Below are 17,503 nucleotides of genomic sequence, written 5' to 3'. Positions count from 1 at the left end.
CCATTTTAAGAGAGATTGGTGACCTGTGACCTAACTCGTGTGGACTTCGATCAGTACCACTGGCGACGGAACCGAAGAGGCCCCGCCAAAGGTGAGTGTTAAACTATATTCTGTGAGCCCCGCCCAGAGGAGTAGGGGCGAAAAATTAAAAAAGAATCATGGCAGCTGCAGTCCCAGGGACCCCAACATCCACAATCGCGACACCCCCCCACCCCTGGCTGGTAGTCACCCCACCCCCACCCGAGGCCTCAATCCATCCAGCAAGCTGCATCAGGACACCTGTTTGGCGTCCAGCAGCTCACCAAATTCTTAGTAAGGCCGGGGCCCCAAAATGGCTGGGCTGGTGACTCTTCACCATGGGAACGGGCGACCTTGTATAATTTTGAAATAGGTTGTGTGTAGAATTACATTGTATTTACAGCACAGAAACAGGCTATTCCTTTCTCCCTCATGTGTTTATCGAGCTTCCCCTTAAAGGCATCTCTGCTCTTCGCTTCAACCACTCCCTGTGGTAGCGAGTTCAACATTCTCACCACTCTCTGGGCAAAGAAGCTTCTCCTGAATTGTTTCTGCTGGGGAAGAGCTAGGCATCTGCAAGGACCACAGAGTTTCTATGAGAGGGACATAGAGGAAGCATTGAGCTGTGACATATAAGATTCTGAAGGGGCTTGACAGGGTAGATGCAGAGAGGATGTTTCCCCTCGTGGGGGAATCTCGAACTAGGGGGCATAATTTCAGGATAAGGGGGCACCCATTTAAAACGCAAATTAGGAGGAATTTCTTCTCAGAGGGTTGTGAATCTTTGGAATTCTCTTCCCCAGAGAGCCATGGAGGCTGGGTCATTGAATATAATTAAGGTGGAGATCGTGAGTCAGGAGCAGCCCGACTAAAGCGGGCCTTGTGGGAACACAGCATCGGCGGCAGTTCAAACCGGTGGCAGTGAGTCAGGAGCAGCCCGACTAGAGCGGGCCTTGTGGGAACACAGCATCGGCGGCAGTTAAAACCAGTGGCAGTGAGTCAGCAGCAGCCCGACTAGAGCGGGCCTTGTGGGAACACAGCATCGGCGGCAGTTCAAACCGGTGGCAGTGAGTCAGGAGCAGCCCGACCAATTCAACAGCAGGGGAGAGAGGTAAAAAGTAATCAAAGTGTGACGTCACCAGGAAGCAGGTAAGTGATTGGTTGGTGAGTATTTGGTTGGTGAGTATATCTTTTTTTTAAAACTTTAACTCTGGTTTATAGTTTCTAAGGTCTCTCTGGTGTAGCAGGGACTGTTGGTAAACCAGTTAACTGTAGTGTAATTAGTGGGATTGATTGATTTAATTTAAATTCAATTAATTAAAGGGTAAGTCATGGCAGGACAGCCGGGCCCCGTGATCTGCTCCTCCTGCGATATGTGGGAACTCAGGGACACTTCTGGTGTCCCTGACAACTACATGTGCAGGAAGTGCATCCAGCTGCAGCTACTGACAGACCGCATTGCGGCGCTGGAGCTGCGATTGGACACATACTGGAGCGTTCACATGACAGCGTGAATAGCACATTTACGGAGTTGGACACACCGCAGGTAGAGGTTGGACAGGAAGAAAGGGAACGGGTGACCAACAGGCAGAGTACTAGGCGTAGGCAGGTAGTGCAGGGGTCCCCTGTGGCCATCCCCCTCTCCAACAGATACACCACTTTGGGTACTGTTGGGGGGGATGGCTTATCAGAGGAAGGCAGCAGCAGCCAACTTCCTGGCACCAGGGGTGGCTCTGCTGCACAGAATGGGAGGAAAAAGAGGGGTAGAGCTATAGTAATAGGGGATTCAATTGTAAGGGGAATAGATAGGCGTTTCTGCGGCCGCAAACGAGACTCCAGGATGGTGTGTTGCCTCCCTGGTGCAAGGGTTAAGGATGTCTCCGAGCGACTCCAGAACATCTTGGAAGGGGAGGGTGAAGAGCCAGTTGTCGTGGTGCATATAGGCACCAACGATATAGGTAAAAAGCGGGATGAGGTCCTAAAAGCGGAGTATAGGGAGTTAGGAGATAAATTAAAAAACAGGACCTCAAAGGTAGTAATCTCAGGATTGCTACCAGTGCCACGTGCTAGTCAGAGTAGAAATAGAAGGATACTTCAGATGAATATGTGGCTAGAGGAATGGTGCCAGGGGGAGGGATTCAAGTTCTTGGGACATTGGAACCGGTTCTGGGGGAGGTGGGACCAGTTCAAACCGGACGGTCTGCACCTGGGCAGGGCTGGAACCAATGTCCTAGGGGGAGGGTTTGCTAGTGCTGTGGGGGAGGGTTTAAACTAAAATGGCAGGGGGTTGGGAACCTGAGCAGTGAGACAGAGGAAAGGGAAACAAGGATAAAAGCAAAAGATAGGAAGGAGAAAAACAAAAGTGGCAGTCAGAGAAATCAATGTTCTAAATCAAACATGGCCACAGTAAATAATAATTCTAATAGGTCTAAGAGCATTAAAAAAACAAGCCTGAAGGCTTTGTGTCTTAATGCAAGGAGCATTTGTAATAAGGTGGATGAATTGGCTGCGCAAATAGAAGTAAACAAATACGATTTGGTTGGGATTACGGAAACATGGCTCAAGGAAGGCCAGGACTGGGAACTCAACATCCAGGGGTATTCGATAGTCAGGAAAGATAGGCAAAAAGGAAAGGGAGGTGAGGTAGCATTACTGGTTAAAGAAGGGATTAACACAATTGTAATGAAGGATATTAGCTCTGATGAGGTGGAATCTGTATGGGTAGAATTGAGAAATACCAAGGGGAAAAAAACGTTAGTGGGAGTGGTTTATAGACCTCCAAACAGTAAGGCGGAGGTTGGGGATGGCATTCAAAGAGAAATTAAAGAAGTGTGCAATAAGGGCACAGCAGTCATCATGGGTGACTTTAATCTACATATAGATTGGGCCAACCAAATGAGTAACAATACTGTGGAGGAGGAATTCCTGGAGTGTTTACGGGATGGTTTCCTGGACCAATATGTCGAGGAACCAACCAGAGATCAGGCTATCTTAGACTGGGTATTATGTAACGAGAAAGGATTAATTAGCAATCTTGTTGTAAGAGGTCCGTTGGGTCGGAGCGATCATAATATGATCGAATTCTTCATTAAGATGGAGAATGAAGTAGTTGACTCAGAGACTAGGGTCCCCAATTTAAATAAAGGAAACTATGATGGTCTGAGGAGCGAGTTGGGTAGGATTGATTGGGGAATGGCACTCAAAGGGTTGACGGTGGATAGGCAATGGCAAACATTCAAAGACCGAATGGATGAACTACAGAATTTGTTCATCCCAGTTTGGCATAAAAATAAAACAAAAAAGGTTACCCAACCGTGGCTAACAAGCGAAATTAGGGATAGCATAAGGTCCAAGGAGAGGGCATATAAATTGGCCAGAAAAAGCAATAACCCTGAGGATTGGGAGCAGTTTAGGATTCAACAAAGGAGGACAAAGGGATTAATTAAGAAAGGGAAAATAGAATAGGAGAGTAAGCTTGCAGAGAACATAAAAACTGACTGTAAAAGCTTTTATAGATATGTGAAGAGAAAAAGATTGGTGAAGTCAAGCATAAGTCCCTTGCAGTCAGAATCAGGGGAATTTATAATGGGGAAGAAAGAAATGGCAGACCAACTAAATACATATTTTGGTTCTGTCTTCACAAAGGAGGACACAAATAACCTCCCAGAGATGTCGGGGAACATAGGGTCTGATGAAAGGGTGGAACTGAAAGAAATCAGTATTTCTACGGAAATGGTGTTAGGAAAATTGATGGGACTGAATGCCGATAAATCCCCAGGGCCTGATAATCTACATCCCAGGGTACTTAAAGAAGTGGCCCCAGAAATAATAGCTGGTCATCTTCCAGAACTCGATAGACTCTGGAACGGTACCCATGGATTGGCGGGTAGCTAATGTTACCCCACTATTCAAAAAAGGTGGTAGAGAAAAGGCGGGGAATTATAGACCGGTAAGCTTGACATCGGAAGTGGGGAAAATGCTAGAGTCCATTATAAAAGATGTAATAGCAGAGCACTTGGAAAGCAGTGACTGGATCGGACAAAGTCAACATGGATTTACAAAAGGTAAATCATGCTTGACTAATCTACTGGAATTTTTTGAGGATGTAACTGGTAAAATAGATAAGGGAGAACCAGTGGATGTGGTGTATTTAGACTTTCAGAAGGCTTTCGATAAGGTGCGGCATAAGAGATTAGCGTGCAAAATTAAGGCACATGGGATTGGGGGCAAGGTATTGACTTGGATAGAGAACTGGTTGGCGGACAGAAAGCAAAGAGTTGGAATAAACGGGTCATTTTCCGAGTGGCAGGCAGTGACTAGTGGGGTACCGCAAGGATCGGTCCTAGGACCCCAGCTTTTCACAATATATATTAATGATCTGGACGAGGGAATTGGATGTAATATCTCCAAATTTGCAGACGACACAAAGCTGGGGGGGAGGGTATGCTGTGAGGAGGATGTCGTGAAACTCCATCATGATTTGGACAGGTTGGGTGATTGGGCAGAAACATGGCAAATGCACTATAATGTGGATAAATGTGAGGTTATCCACTTTGGTGGCAAAAACAGGAAGGCAGATTATTATTTGAATGGTAATAGTTTGGGAGAAGGGGAAGTGCAAAGAGACCTGGGTGTTCTTGTACACCAGTCGCTGAAGGTCAGCATGCAGGTGCAGCAGGTGGTTAAGAAGATAATTGGTATGTTGGCCTTCGTAGCAAGAGGGTTCGAGTACAAGAACAGGGATGTCTTGCTACAGTTGTACAGGGCCTTGGTGAGACCACACCTTGAGTATTGTGTGCAGTTTTGGTCGCCTTACCTGAGGAAGGACGTTCTTGCCATGGAAGGAGTGCAGCGAAGATTCACCAGGCTGATACCTGGGATGGCAGGAATGTCGTATGAGGAGAGATTGTGTCGATTGGGCTTATACTCACTGGAGTTTAGAAGATTGAGAGGGGATCTCATCGAAACTTATAAAATTCTGTCAGGCCTGGACAGACTAGATGCAGGAAGGATGTTTCTGATCGCCAGGGAGTCCAGAACCAGGGGTCATCGTCTAAGGATAAGGGGTAAGCCATTTAGGACTGAAATGAGGAGGAATTTCTTCACCCAGAAAGTGGTGAACCTGTGGAATTCTCTGCCACAGAGGGCGGTGGAGGCCAGTTCATTAAGTATATTCAAGAAAGAGTTGGATATATTTCTTAAGGCTAAAGGGGTCAAGGGATATGGGGAGAAGGCAGGGACAGGGTACTGAATTTGGATGATCAGCCATGATCTCATTGAATGGCGGAGCAGGCTCGAAGGGCCGAATGGCCTACTCCTGCTCCTATCTTCTATGTTTCTATGTATAGACAGATTTTTGAAAGGTAAGGGAGTCGAGGGTTATGGGGAGCGGGCAGGGAAGTGGAGTTGAGGCCAAGATCAGATCAGCCATGATCTTATTGAATGGCGGAGCAGGCTCGAGGGGCCAAATGACCTACTCCTGCTCCTACGTCTTATGTTCTTAACCAGTACAGGAAACTTTTTTTTATCCGGCACGGACGGGACCGACGTGATGCCAGTTCATCAAAAATTCCAGATAACCGAACGCTATAGTAAAAGATACGGAGCTGAGAGCTCCGTATAAAGCAACAAACCCTAGCTTCAGAACAATGCCCACAAGTTGCAAGCGTCTCTGTAGCTTAGCAACAGCTACAGCCACACCCTTGCACAGCAGCAAATGGAGGAAGGCAAGTCATAAAAGTTATCTGAACCTACTCCTGAATTTTGCCGGTTCACCGAGATTTCCAGTTATTTAGGTGCCGGTAAATCGAAAGTTTCCTGTAGTAAGGGATGCCAACCAAAATCAAACAGGACAGTGACCTGTCCAAGGGACAACATGGCAAGTTCAACTTTTGACTGCCATTGCCTCTAACCTCCAGGGCCGGCCTTCACTATAATCATAGAATCATAGAAATTTACAGCACAGAAGGAGGCCATTCGGCTCATCTTATCCGTGCCGGCCGACGAAGAGCTATCCAGCCTAATCCCACTTTCCAGCTCTTGGTCTGTAGCCCTGTAGGTTACCGCACTTCAAGTGCACATCCAAGTACTTTTTAAATGTGATGAGGGTTTCTGCCTCTACCACCCTTTCAGGCGGTGAGTTCCAGACCTCCACCACCCTCTGGGTGAAAAAATGGACGGAGATAGACACCAAAGACTCTCGGAAACGAGCAACCATCAGTACACAAATCATTGGCTGCAATCAGCATTGCTGATAACCACTGGTGTCCACAGGGGGCCACCAATCTACACGTCGACAGCAACTTCCCTCAGCAACAGGCCTTGAGGAATCACAAACAAGAAAATGGATTTAAGCACCAGACTCCAGCCAACTGCAGACTCTGCTGCGAGGAGGTCACCAGTTTACCGTTTAACATTTGACTAAATTAAAAACTAAAAATTATTCAGGGTGAAAATTGATAGACAGGATGTACTAGAAAGGCTGGGTAGGCTTAGAGTGAATAAGTTGCATAGTCCGGATGGCTTGCATCCCAGGTTGCTAAGGGAATTGGGGGAGGAGATAGCGGAAGGGCTTGCCATAATTTTCCAATCTTCCCTAGATGCGGGGGAGGTGCCTGAGGATTGGAAAGAGGCAAATGTGACACCATTGTTCAAGAAAGGATGTAAGGACAATCCTAGTAACTACAGGCCGGTCAGTTTGACATCAGCGGTGGGTAAAGTTTTAGAAACAATAATCAAGGAAAAAATTAACAGGCATTTGTTATGTTCATTAATAACTAGACATTCTTATTATGAACAGCTAGCTTCTAGCTAGTCATTTATTCAGTACACGTTCTCTAGGTACAGCTTCTTTAGAGATTCAGCATGCGTACTTCTGTGTGCAGGCAGCCATCTTGACTACTGCCTTGTGGGTAGCCTAGTGCATCATGGGTAGTGTAGTCTTAAACACATACTACTAAATATACAGCTCTATGGCTCCATCTAGTGTACTATTCTAGAACAGCCAAACAGGGGGCAATGGGGGGGGAGGAGCTAAACATGATTAAAATCACTAAGGAGATGGTACTCAGTGAAATAATGGGACTTAAGGCGAATAAATCCCCTGGACCTGATGGCCTACATCCTAGGGTCTTGAGAGAAGTGGCGGTAGGGATTGTGGATGCATTGGTGATCATTTTCCAGAACTCCCTGGGACTCAGGAAAGGTCCCGGCAGATTGGAAAACTGCTAATGTAACACCCTTATTTAAGGAGGGAAGTAGGCAAAAAGCTGGAAACTATAGACCAGTTAGCCTAACATCTGTGGTTGGCAAAATGTTGGAGTCCATTATTAAGGAAACAGTAACAGAGCATTTGGATAAACATAATTTAATAGGACAGAGTCAGCATGGTTTTACGAAGGGGAAGTCATGTTTGACAAATTTGCTCGAATTCTTTGAGGATGTAACATACAGGGTGGATAAAGGGGAACCAGTGGATGTAGTGTATTTGGACTTCCAAAAGGCATTTGACAAGTTTCCACACAAAAGATTAGTGATCAAGATAAAAAAATCACGGGATTGGGGGTAATATACTGGCATGGGTGGAAGATTGGCTATTTAACAGAAAACAAAGAGTTGGGATAAATGGTTCGTTCTCAGGCTGGCAATCAGTAACTAGTGGTGTTCTGCAGGGGTCAGTGCTGGGTCCCCAACTCTTTACAATCTATATTAGTGATTTGGAGGAAGGGACCAAGTGCAACATATCCAAGTTTGCCGACGATACAAAGATGGGAGGGAAAGCAGTGAGTGAGGACATAAAAAACCTGCAAAAGGACATAGACAGGCTAAGTGAGTGGGCAGAGATTTGGCAGATGCAATATAATGTTGGAAAGTGTGAGGTTATGCACTTTGGCAGAAAAAATCAAAGAGCAAGTTATTATCTAAATGGAGAGAAACTGCAAAGTGCTACAGTACAAAGGGATCTGGGGGTCCTGGTGCATGAAACACAAAAAGTTAGTATGCAGGTGCAGCAGGTGATCAGGAAGGTCAATGGAATCTTGGCTTTTATTGCAAGGGGGATGGAGTATAAAAACAGGGAAGTCTTGCTGCAGTTATACAGGGTATTGGTGAGGCCACACCTGGAATACTGCATGCAGTTTTGGTTTCCATATTTAAGAAAAGATATACTTGCTCTCGAGGCGGTTCAGAGAAGGTTCACTCGGTTGATTCCAGAGATGAGGGGGTTGACGTATGAGGAAAGGTTGAGTAGGTTGGGACTCTACTCATTGGAGTTCAGAAGAATGAGAGGCCATCTTATCGAAACATATACGATTGTGAGGGGGCTTGATCGGGTGGATGCGGTGAGGATGTTTCCACTGATGGGTGAGATTAGAACTAGGGGGCATAATCTTAGAATAAGGGGGCTGCCCTTTCAAAACTGAGATGAGGAGAAACTTCTTCACTCAGAGGGTAGTAAATCTATGGAATTTGCTACCCCAGAGAGCTGTGGAAGCTGCAACATTAAATAAATTTAAAATGGAGATAGACATTTTCCTAGCAGATAAGGGAATTAGGGGTTACGAGGAGAGGGCAGGGAAGTGGACGTGAGTCTAGATTCAGATCAGCCATGATCCTATTGAATGGCGGAGCAGGCCCGGGGGGCCGTATGGCCTACTCCTGCTCCTATTTCTTATGTTCTTATGTTCTTATGACATGTTATTGATCATTACATCCCCCTTTCTTTGAGGTTAAACAAAATCAGTGTCAATCAACTTTCAAGAAAAACGATAGAGATGATATCAGTAACACTTTGTTAGTGCTCTATAAACATTTTGACAACAGTCAACACATTTTCAAAGCTTTACTTTATACTCAAAGATTAAGTCTATCAGGCTTTTTTACTTCACGTGTGGATCTTCTTAACACAGGTAAGTCTGATGTGTTTTCATGAGATTGTTCTGGTGGTGATTGACAAGATTCAGTTGCGGCATTGTCATCGATTTGCTCTTGGATAGTTTCTTTTGTATTCAGGAGGGAACGGCGGTTCCTCCTGAGAATCTGTCCTTCCTCAGTTCTAACAGCGTATGAACTTGGTCCTGCTTCCTCAAGAACTGTAGCTTTCCTGTTCCATGCATCTGGATCCTCAATCCTGACAACATCATCCCTTGTCAATGGTTTTAGAGTTTTGGATGACTTGTCATAGTATGATTTCTGTTTCAGCTTTAACAGTTGAAGTCTCTGTCTCAGTTCCTTACTTTGCTGTTCTTTTGCACAGCAGGGTAGCGTGGTGCGCAACTTGCGACCCATTAGTAGTTCAGCAGGTAAAGAACCAGAGTCTAAAGGTAAGGCTCGGTAGCTCAGCAGGGTGAGATAAGGATCAGACTTGCTTTCTGTCACTTTCTTCAGTAGCTGCTTAAGAACTTGAACACCTTTCTCTGCTTTACCATTTGACTGAGCATGCAAAGGACTGGATGTGATGTGCTGAAAGTCATACTGTGCTGCAAACTGTTGCCACTCCTTACAGTTGAAGCACGGACCATTGTCGCTAACGGCAATCCTGGGAATTCCATGTCTGGCGAAGATGGATTTCACATGCATTATGACACTGCTTGCTGTGGTGCTTGAGAGCAGCGCCATCTCAGGATAGTTAGAATAGTAGTCAATCACTATTAGATATTCTTTACTATTCAAATGAAAGAGGTCCATACCAACCTTTTGCCATGGTGCTGTTGGTAAGTCAGCTACTATCATTGGTTCCTTTGTTTGTTTGTTTTGGTGTTTCTGACATGTCTCACATTTGCCTATCATGTTCTCAATGTCCTTATTTATGCCAGGCCAATAAACAGTGTCTCTTGCTCTCCTTTTGCATTTTTCAATTCCGAGGTGTCCCTCATGAATCCCTTTGAACATGTCTTGATGTAGAGCCTGTGGAATGACTATTCTGTTCTGTTTTAGTAATAGTGCACTTGCGACACTCAATTCTGACCTCATGTGAAAGTATTTTGGACAGGAACCTTTTGGCCAACCATGATGAATGTTCTCTATTACTGTTTGTAACACTGTATCTTTTACTGTTTCTTCTGCTATTTGCTTTGATTTTGTGTCTGACGCGGGCAGCGCAGCAGTGACCATACTCACATGAACATCCACGTCTTCTTCAGTAGAGCTCACATGACTCATTGTGGGTGCTCGGGATAGTGCAGCTGCTAACACTATGTATTTGCCTGGTGTGTAGATCAGTTCAAAGTTATATCTTTACAGCTTCATTAGGAGTCGTTGAATCCTTGGAGACATCTCATTCAGATTTTTTTTTATGATGGCAACCAGTGGGCTGTGGTCTGTCTCAACTGTGAAGGTGGGAAGTCCATATATGTAGCCATGATACTTTTCTAGTCCAACTACCAAGCCTAGACATTCCTTTTCAATCTGGGCGTATCGACACTCAGAATCAGTCATAGACCTGGAGGCATAGGCAACAGGCTTCCAATCTTCACCCTCTGCTTGTAGCAAGACCGCGCCTAGGCCATCTTTTGATGCATCCATTGACACTGTGATTCTCTTTGTTGGGTCAAAGAAAGTGAGTACAGGTGTGGTTGTCAGCACTGTTTTGAGGTTCATCCACTCTTGTTCATGTCTTTCTGTCCATGCGAACTCATTTGTTTTATGTAGCAGGTCTACCAGACAGGTTGTCTTGGCTGACAAGTTAGGAATGAACTTTCCAATGAAGTTTATCAGCCCCATGATGCGTATTACTCCTTTTTTGTCAGTGGATCGGGGCATTTTGAGTATGGCGTTTACTTTTTCCATATCTGGCTCTATTCCTTTACCAGATAGAATATCTCCTAGGAAAGTGACTTCCTGGATGCCAAACTGACACTTGGCTTTGTTGAGCTTCAGTCCATTCCAGCGTATGCTCTGTAGCACTTTAGTCAGTCGCTCATTGTGTTCTTTCAGTGTGGAGCCCCAGATGATGATGTCATCAGCATAGACCCGGACTCCTTCCAGACCTTCAATTATGTGTTCCATCGCTCTATGAAAGATTTCAGATGCAGATATTATCCCGAAAGGCATTCTGAGGAAACAATACCTGCCAAATGGTGTGTTGAAGGTACAGTATTTGGTGCTCTCTTCATCCAGTTTTAGTTGCCAAAATCCTTGTGAGGCATCGAGCTTTGTAAAGTATCTGGCACCTGACATTTCACTGGTGATTTCTTCTCGCTTGGGAATCTGGTAGTGTTCACGTTTTATGTTTGCATTTAAGTCCTTTGGATCCATGCATATTCTTAGATCATTGTTCTTTTTCTTTACACATACCATGGAGTTAACCCAGTCTGTTGGCTCTTCGACTTTCCTGATGACTCCTAGTGTGGTCATTCTGTCCAGTTCATTCTTGAGCCGGTCACGCAGGGCTGCTAGAACTCTTTGTGGAGCATGTACCACTGGCTGAGCATCCTCCTTTAGCTGGATCTTGTAAGTGAATGGTAGAACTCCAAATCCTTTGAACACATCCTGGAAATTACTCACTACAGAATCCACTGAGTCATCTGGTCTGCTTATGGCACAGTTTATACGGTAGACTCTCTTGACCAGTTCTAAGTCTTCACAAGCTTTGTCACCTAGTAGTGAATCAAGTCCTTCAGCCACAACAGAAAACATGAGATGATGCACTTTGTCTTTGACTGTCACTTTAAGTCTGCATACACCTAAGCTATCTATTTTATGTCCATTATTGTTCTTCAGTAGTACTGACTTTTTCTGTAATTTGGGCTTTTCTTTCATATTTTTAATGTCACTAATACTAATTAAGTTTGCTTTTGCCCCAGTGTCTAGTTTCAATGTAACTAATGCTCCATTTACCTGCAGTGGGATCATCCATTTGTCCTCTTTTACTGCATTAACTTTATGTTCAGCATTGTTTATTCCTGAGGGCTGCACATTTTCTGTATCCTTTTCTATATTGTCACATGACACCATTCCTACAAAAAATGTCTCACTTAAATCAGTGTCCTCAATCATATTGACTTGTTGACTTTTCCTTGTTTTTACTTTTGAAAAGCATTGTTTGGCAAAGTGATTCTTTCCATGACATTTTGTGCATATTTTTCCAAATGCTGGGCATTGTTTTAACTGGTGTTTGTAACCACAGCGTTTACAATTAAAAATTCCTTCCTCCGATTGCTTTTCATTTCTGTTCTGCCCATGTTTCTTCCCCTTGTAGGGCACAGCACCGACAGCAGCACTTACTACAATTGCATCATTATTGATTTCACTGAAAGTCTTCGCGTGCTGTCGAGCTAGCTCACTGGCTTGGCATATTTTCACAGCATTTTCCAATGTCAGTTTGATTTCTCTCAACAGACGTTCCCTGACCTTTTTATCATGAATACCAAACACAATTTGGTCACGAATCATGGATGCTTTCAGCTCAGAGAAATTACATGTCTGTGCTTTCAGTTTCAGATCGGTCACAAAGCTACCAAAAGTCTCCTTTTGCCGCTGTGTCCTTCAACGGAACATGTATCTTTCATAGGTCTCATTCTTTTTGGGAGAACAATGTGTATCATCTAATTTTTCTCTCTTCTCCTCTGGATTGAATAGAAATGTATTAAATAACTCTATCGCCTGTGGGCCTGCAACTGTGAGCAGCAATGCTACTTTCCTTGCGTCTGGCTTCATACCGAACCCGATGGCAGCAATGTAGAGTTCGAATTGTTGTTTGAAAGTCCGCCAATTGTAGTCGACATTTCCCGTGTGAATCAAAAACTCCGGTGGCTTCAAATTCTCCATGTCGCGTTTCACAATTTTGAGCAATCTTCACCAATCCTGGTACCATGTTATGTTCATTAATAACTAGACATTCTTATTATGAACAGCTAGCTTCTAGCTAGTCATTTATTCAGTACACGTTCTCTAGGTACAGCAGCTGTAGAGATTCAGCATGCATACTTCTGTGTGCAGGCAGCCATCTTGACTACTGCCTTGTGTGTAGCCTAGTGCATCATGGGTAGTGTAGTCTTAAACAACATAGATAGGACAAGGAAGGAGGTTCTGCTGAGGGAGTTTGAGCAGCTAGGGGCCAAATTAAAAAGCAGAACCACAAGGGTAATAATCTCTGGGTTATTACCTGAGCCACGAGCGAATTTGGCTAGGACAAATAAAATTAGAGAGTTAAATGTGTGGCTCAAAGACTGGTGTGGGAGAAATGGGTTTTGCTTACTGGGACACTGGCACCAGTACTGGGGCAGGAGGGAGCTGTTCCTTTGGGACGGGCTTCACTTGGCCAGTGCTGGGACTAGAGTCCTGGCGGATCATATAACTAGGGCTGTAGAGAGGGCTTTAAACTAACTAGTGGGGGGGAGATTCCTAGAGAGCAAATAATAAAAATGACAACAGAGGTCATAGACTTAGGTAGCAGTGGGGAAATTAAAAACCAGAGTGTGTCAGGAAGGGGCAGAAGGTATGGAGTAAAAGGTAAAGTAATAAAAAGGGCAAAAGCAGGAACTAAGTGTCACAAAACATCTTTGAAAGTTCTTGATCTGAATGCACGTAGCATTCGTAACAAAATAGACGAGTTAATGACACAAATAACTACATATGGGTATGATCTTGTGGCCATTACAGAAACATGGCTGCAGGGTGACAATGCCTGGGAATTAAACATACCAGGTTATTTAACGATCAGGAAGGACAGGCAGGAAGGAAGGGGAGGTGGGGTGGCTATGTTAATAAAGGAAGGAATCACTGTAATACAGAGAAATGATATTGGGTCAAAAGATCAGGATAATGAAACAGTTTGGGTGGAGGTAAGGAATAATAAGGGGAAAAAACACCAGTGGGCGTAGTCTATAGGCCTCCGAACGGTGGCAACTCTGTTGGACGGAGTATCAATCAGGAAATAGTTGAGGCTTGTAATAAGGGAACATCTATAATTATGGGGGATTTTAACTTCATATTAATTGGACAAATCAAATTGGGCAGGGCTGCCTTGAGGATGAGTTCATTGAGTGTATTAGGGATGGGTTTCTTGAGCAGTATGTAACTGAACCGACCAGGGGGCAAGCAACCTTAGATCTGGTCCTGTGTAACGAGACAGGATTAATTAAAAATGTCCTAGTAAAGGATCCCCTTGGAATGAGTGACCATAACATGGTTGAATTCCATATTCAATTAGAGGGTGAGAAGGTTGGATCTCAAACAAGCGTGCTAAGCTTGAATAAAGGAGACTATGAAGGTATGAGAGCGGAATTGAGTAGAGTGGATTGGGAAAATAGATTAAAGGGTAAGACGATACATGATCAGTGGTGTACATTTAAGGAGTTATTTTACAACTTCCAAAAGAAATATATTCCACTGAGAAGAAAAGGGTGTAAAAGAAAAGACAGCCATCCGTGGCTAAGTAAAGAAATTAAGGATAGTATTCAACTAAAAGCAAGGGCATGTAAGGTAGCCAAATCTAGTGGGAGGATAGAGGATTGGGAAAACTTTAAAAGACAGCAAAAAATAACAAAAAGATTGATTAAGAAAGGGAAGATAGATTATGAAAGTAAATTAGCAAAAGATATAAAAACAGATAGTAAGAGTTTTTATAGTTATATAGTAAGAGTTTTTATAGTTATATAAAAAGAAAAATGGTGGCTGAAGTAAATGTTGGTCCCTTAGAGGATGAGACCGGGAAATTAATGGTGGGAAATATGGAGATGGCAAAAACACTGAATGAATATTTTACATCAGTCTTTACAGTAGAAGACACTAAGAATATCCCAACACTGGACAAACAGGGGGCTAAAGGGGGGGAGGAGCTAAACACGATCAAAATCACTAAGGAAGTGGTACTCGGTAAAATAATGGGACTCAAGGCGGATAAATCACCTGGACCTGATGGCTTACATCCTAGGGTCTTGAGGGAAGTGGCGGTAGGGATTGTGGATGCATTGGTATTAATTTTCCAAAACTCCCTGGACTCGGCAAAGGTCCCGGCAGACTGGAAAACTGCTTATGTAACACCCTTATTTAAAAAGGGCAGTAGACAGAAGGCTGGAAACTATAGACCGGTTAGCCTAACATCTGTGGTAGGTAAAATTTTGGAGTCCATTATTAAGGAGACAGTAACAGGACATTTGGATAATCATAATTTAATAGGACAAAGTCAGCATGGTTTTATGAAGGGGAAGTCATGTTTGACAAATTTGCTGGAGTTCTTTGAGGAAGTAACGTATAGGGTGGATAAAGGGGAACCAGTGGACGTAGTGTCTTTAGACTTCCAAAAGGCATTTGACAAGGTGCCACACAAAAGATTATTGCTTAAGATAAAAAATCACGGGATTGGGGGTAATATTCTGGCATGGATAGAGGATTGGCTATCTAACAGAAGGCCGAGAGTTGGGATAAATGGTTCATTCTCAGACTGGCAATCAGTAACCAGTGGTGTTCCGCAGGGGTCAGTGCTGGGTCCCCAACTCTTTACAATCTATATTAACGATTTAGAGGAGGGGACCGAGTGTAACATATCAAAGTTTGCAGATGATACTAAGATGGGAGGGAAAGGAGTGAGTGAGCAGGACATAAAAAACCTGCAAGGGGACATCGACAGGCTAAGTAAGTGGGCAGAGATTTGGCAGATGGAATACAATACTGGAAAGTGTGAGGTTATGCACTTTGGCAGGAAAAATCGTAGAGCAAGTTATTATCTTAATGGCAAGAAACTGGAAAGTACTGTAGTACAAAGGGATCTGGGGGTCCTGGTGCACGAAACTCAAAAGGTTAGTATGCAGGTGCAGCAAGTGATTAAGAAGGCCAATGGAATGTTGGCTTTCATTGGTAGGTGGATAGAATATAAAAATAGGGAGGTATTGCTTCAGTTGTACAAGGTATTGGTGAGACCGCACCTGGAATACTGCGTACAGTTTTGGTGTCCATACTTAAGAAAGTCAGTACAAAGAAGTTTCACTCGGTTAATCCCGGGGATGAGGGGATGGACATATGAGGAGAGGTTGAGTAGATTGGGACTCTACTCATTGGAGTTCAGAAGAATGAGAGGCGATCTTATTGAAACATATAAGATTGTGAAGGGGTTGGATCGGGTGGATGCGGGGAGGATGTTCCCGATGATGGGTGATACTAGAACTAGGGGGCATAGTCTTAGAATAAGGGGCTGCTCTTTCGAAACTGAGATGAGGAGGAACTACTTCACTCAGAGGGTGGTAGGTCCATGGAATATGCTGCCCCAAAAAGCTGTAGAAGCTACATCATTACATAAATTTATAACAGAAATAGACAGTTTCCTAGAAGTAAAGGGAATTAAGGGTTAGGGGAGCGGGCAGGAATTTGGACATGAGTCTAGGTTCGGATCGGTCATGGCCCTGTGGGTAGCGGAGCGGGCCCAGGGGCCGTGTAGCCTGATCCTGCTCCTATTTCGTGTGTCTAATTCTGTTAGATTCAGGAGATGGTTCTGTGATAGTGGATTGGCGGTTAGGGTCAGATCAGCCATGATCTTATTGAATGGCGGAGCAGGCTCGAGGGGCCGATTGGCCTACTCCTGCTCCTATTTCTTATGTTCTTATGTAAACACATACAACTAAATATACAGCTCTATACAGCTCTACGGCTCCATCTAGTGTACTATTCTAGAATGACATGTTATTGATCATTACAGCATTTGGAGAGGTTTAAGCTAATTATGGAGAGCCAACACAGATTTAGAAACATAGTAACATAGAAAAATAGGAGCAGGAGTAGGCCATTCGGCCCTTCGAGCCTGCTCCACCATTCAATATGAACATGGCTGATCCTCTATCTCAATACCATATTCCCGCTCTCTCCCCCATACCCATTGATGCCTTTTGTGTCTAGAAATCTGTCGATCTCCTTCTTAAATATATTCAGTGACTTGGACTCCACAGCCTTCTGTGGTAGAGAATTCCATAGGTTCGCCACCCTCTGAGTGAAGACATTTCTTCTCATCTCAGTCCTAAATGTCCTACCCCGTATCCTGAGACTGTGACCCTTCATTCTAGACCCCCCAGCCAGGGAAAACATCCTCCCTGCATCCAGCCTGTCTAGCCCTGTCAGAATTTTATACGTTTCAATGAGATCCCCTCTCATTCTTCTAAACTCTAGTTAATACAGGCCTAATCCACCCAATCTCTCCTCATACCACAGTCCTGCCATCCCAAGAATCAGTCTGGTGGACCTTTGCTGCACTCCCTCTATGGCAAGTATATCTTTTCTTAGGTAAGGAGACCAAAACTGCACACAGTACTCCAGGTGTGGTCTCACCAACTCCCTGTACAAATATAGCAAGACATCCTTGCTCCTGTACTCAAATCCTCTTGCAATGAAGGCCAACATACCATTTGCCTTCCTAACTGCTTGCTGCACCTGCATGTTTGCTTTCAGTGACTTGTGTACAAGGACACCCATGTCCCTTTGTACATCAACATTTCCCAATCTATCACCATTTAAATAATACACTGCCTTTCTGTTTTTCCCTACCAAAGTGGATAACTTC

Source organism: Somniosus microcephalus, chromosome 1, assembly GCF_052327205.1.
Source record: "Somniosus microcephalus isolate GS21.2 chromosome 1, FLI_Smic_1.0, whole genome shotgun sequence".
NCBI lineage: Eukaryota > Metazoa > Chordata > Chondrichthyes > Squaliformes > Somniosidae > Somniosus > Somniosus microcephalus.
This window is presented reverse-complemented; position numbering follows the sequence as displayed.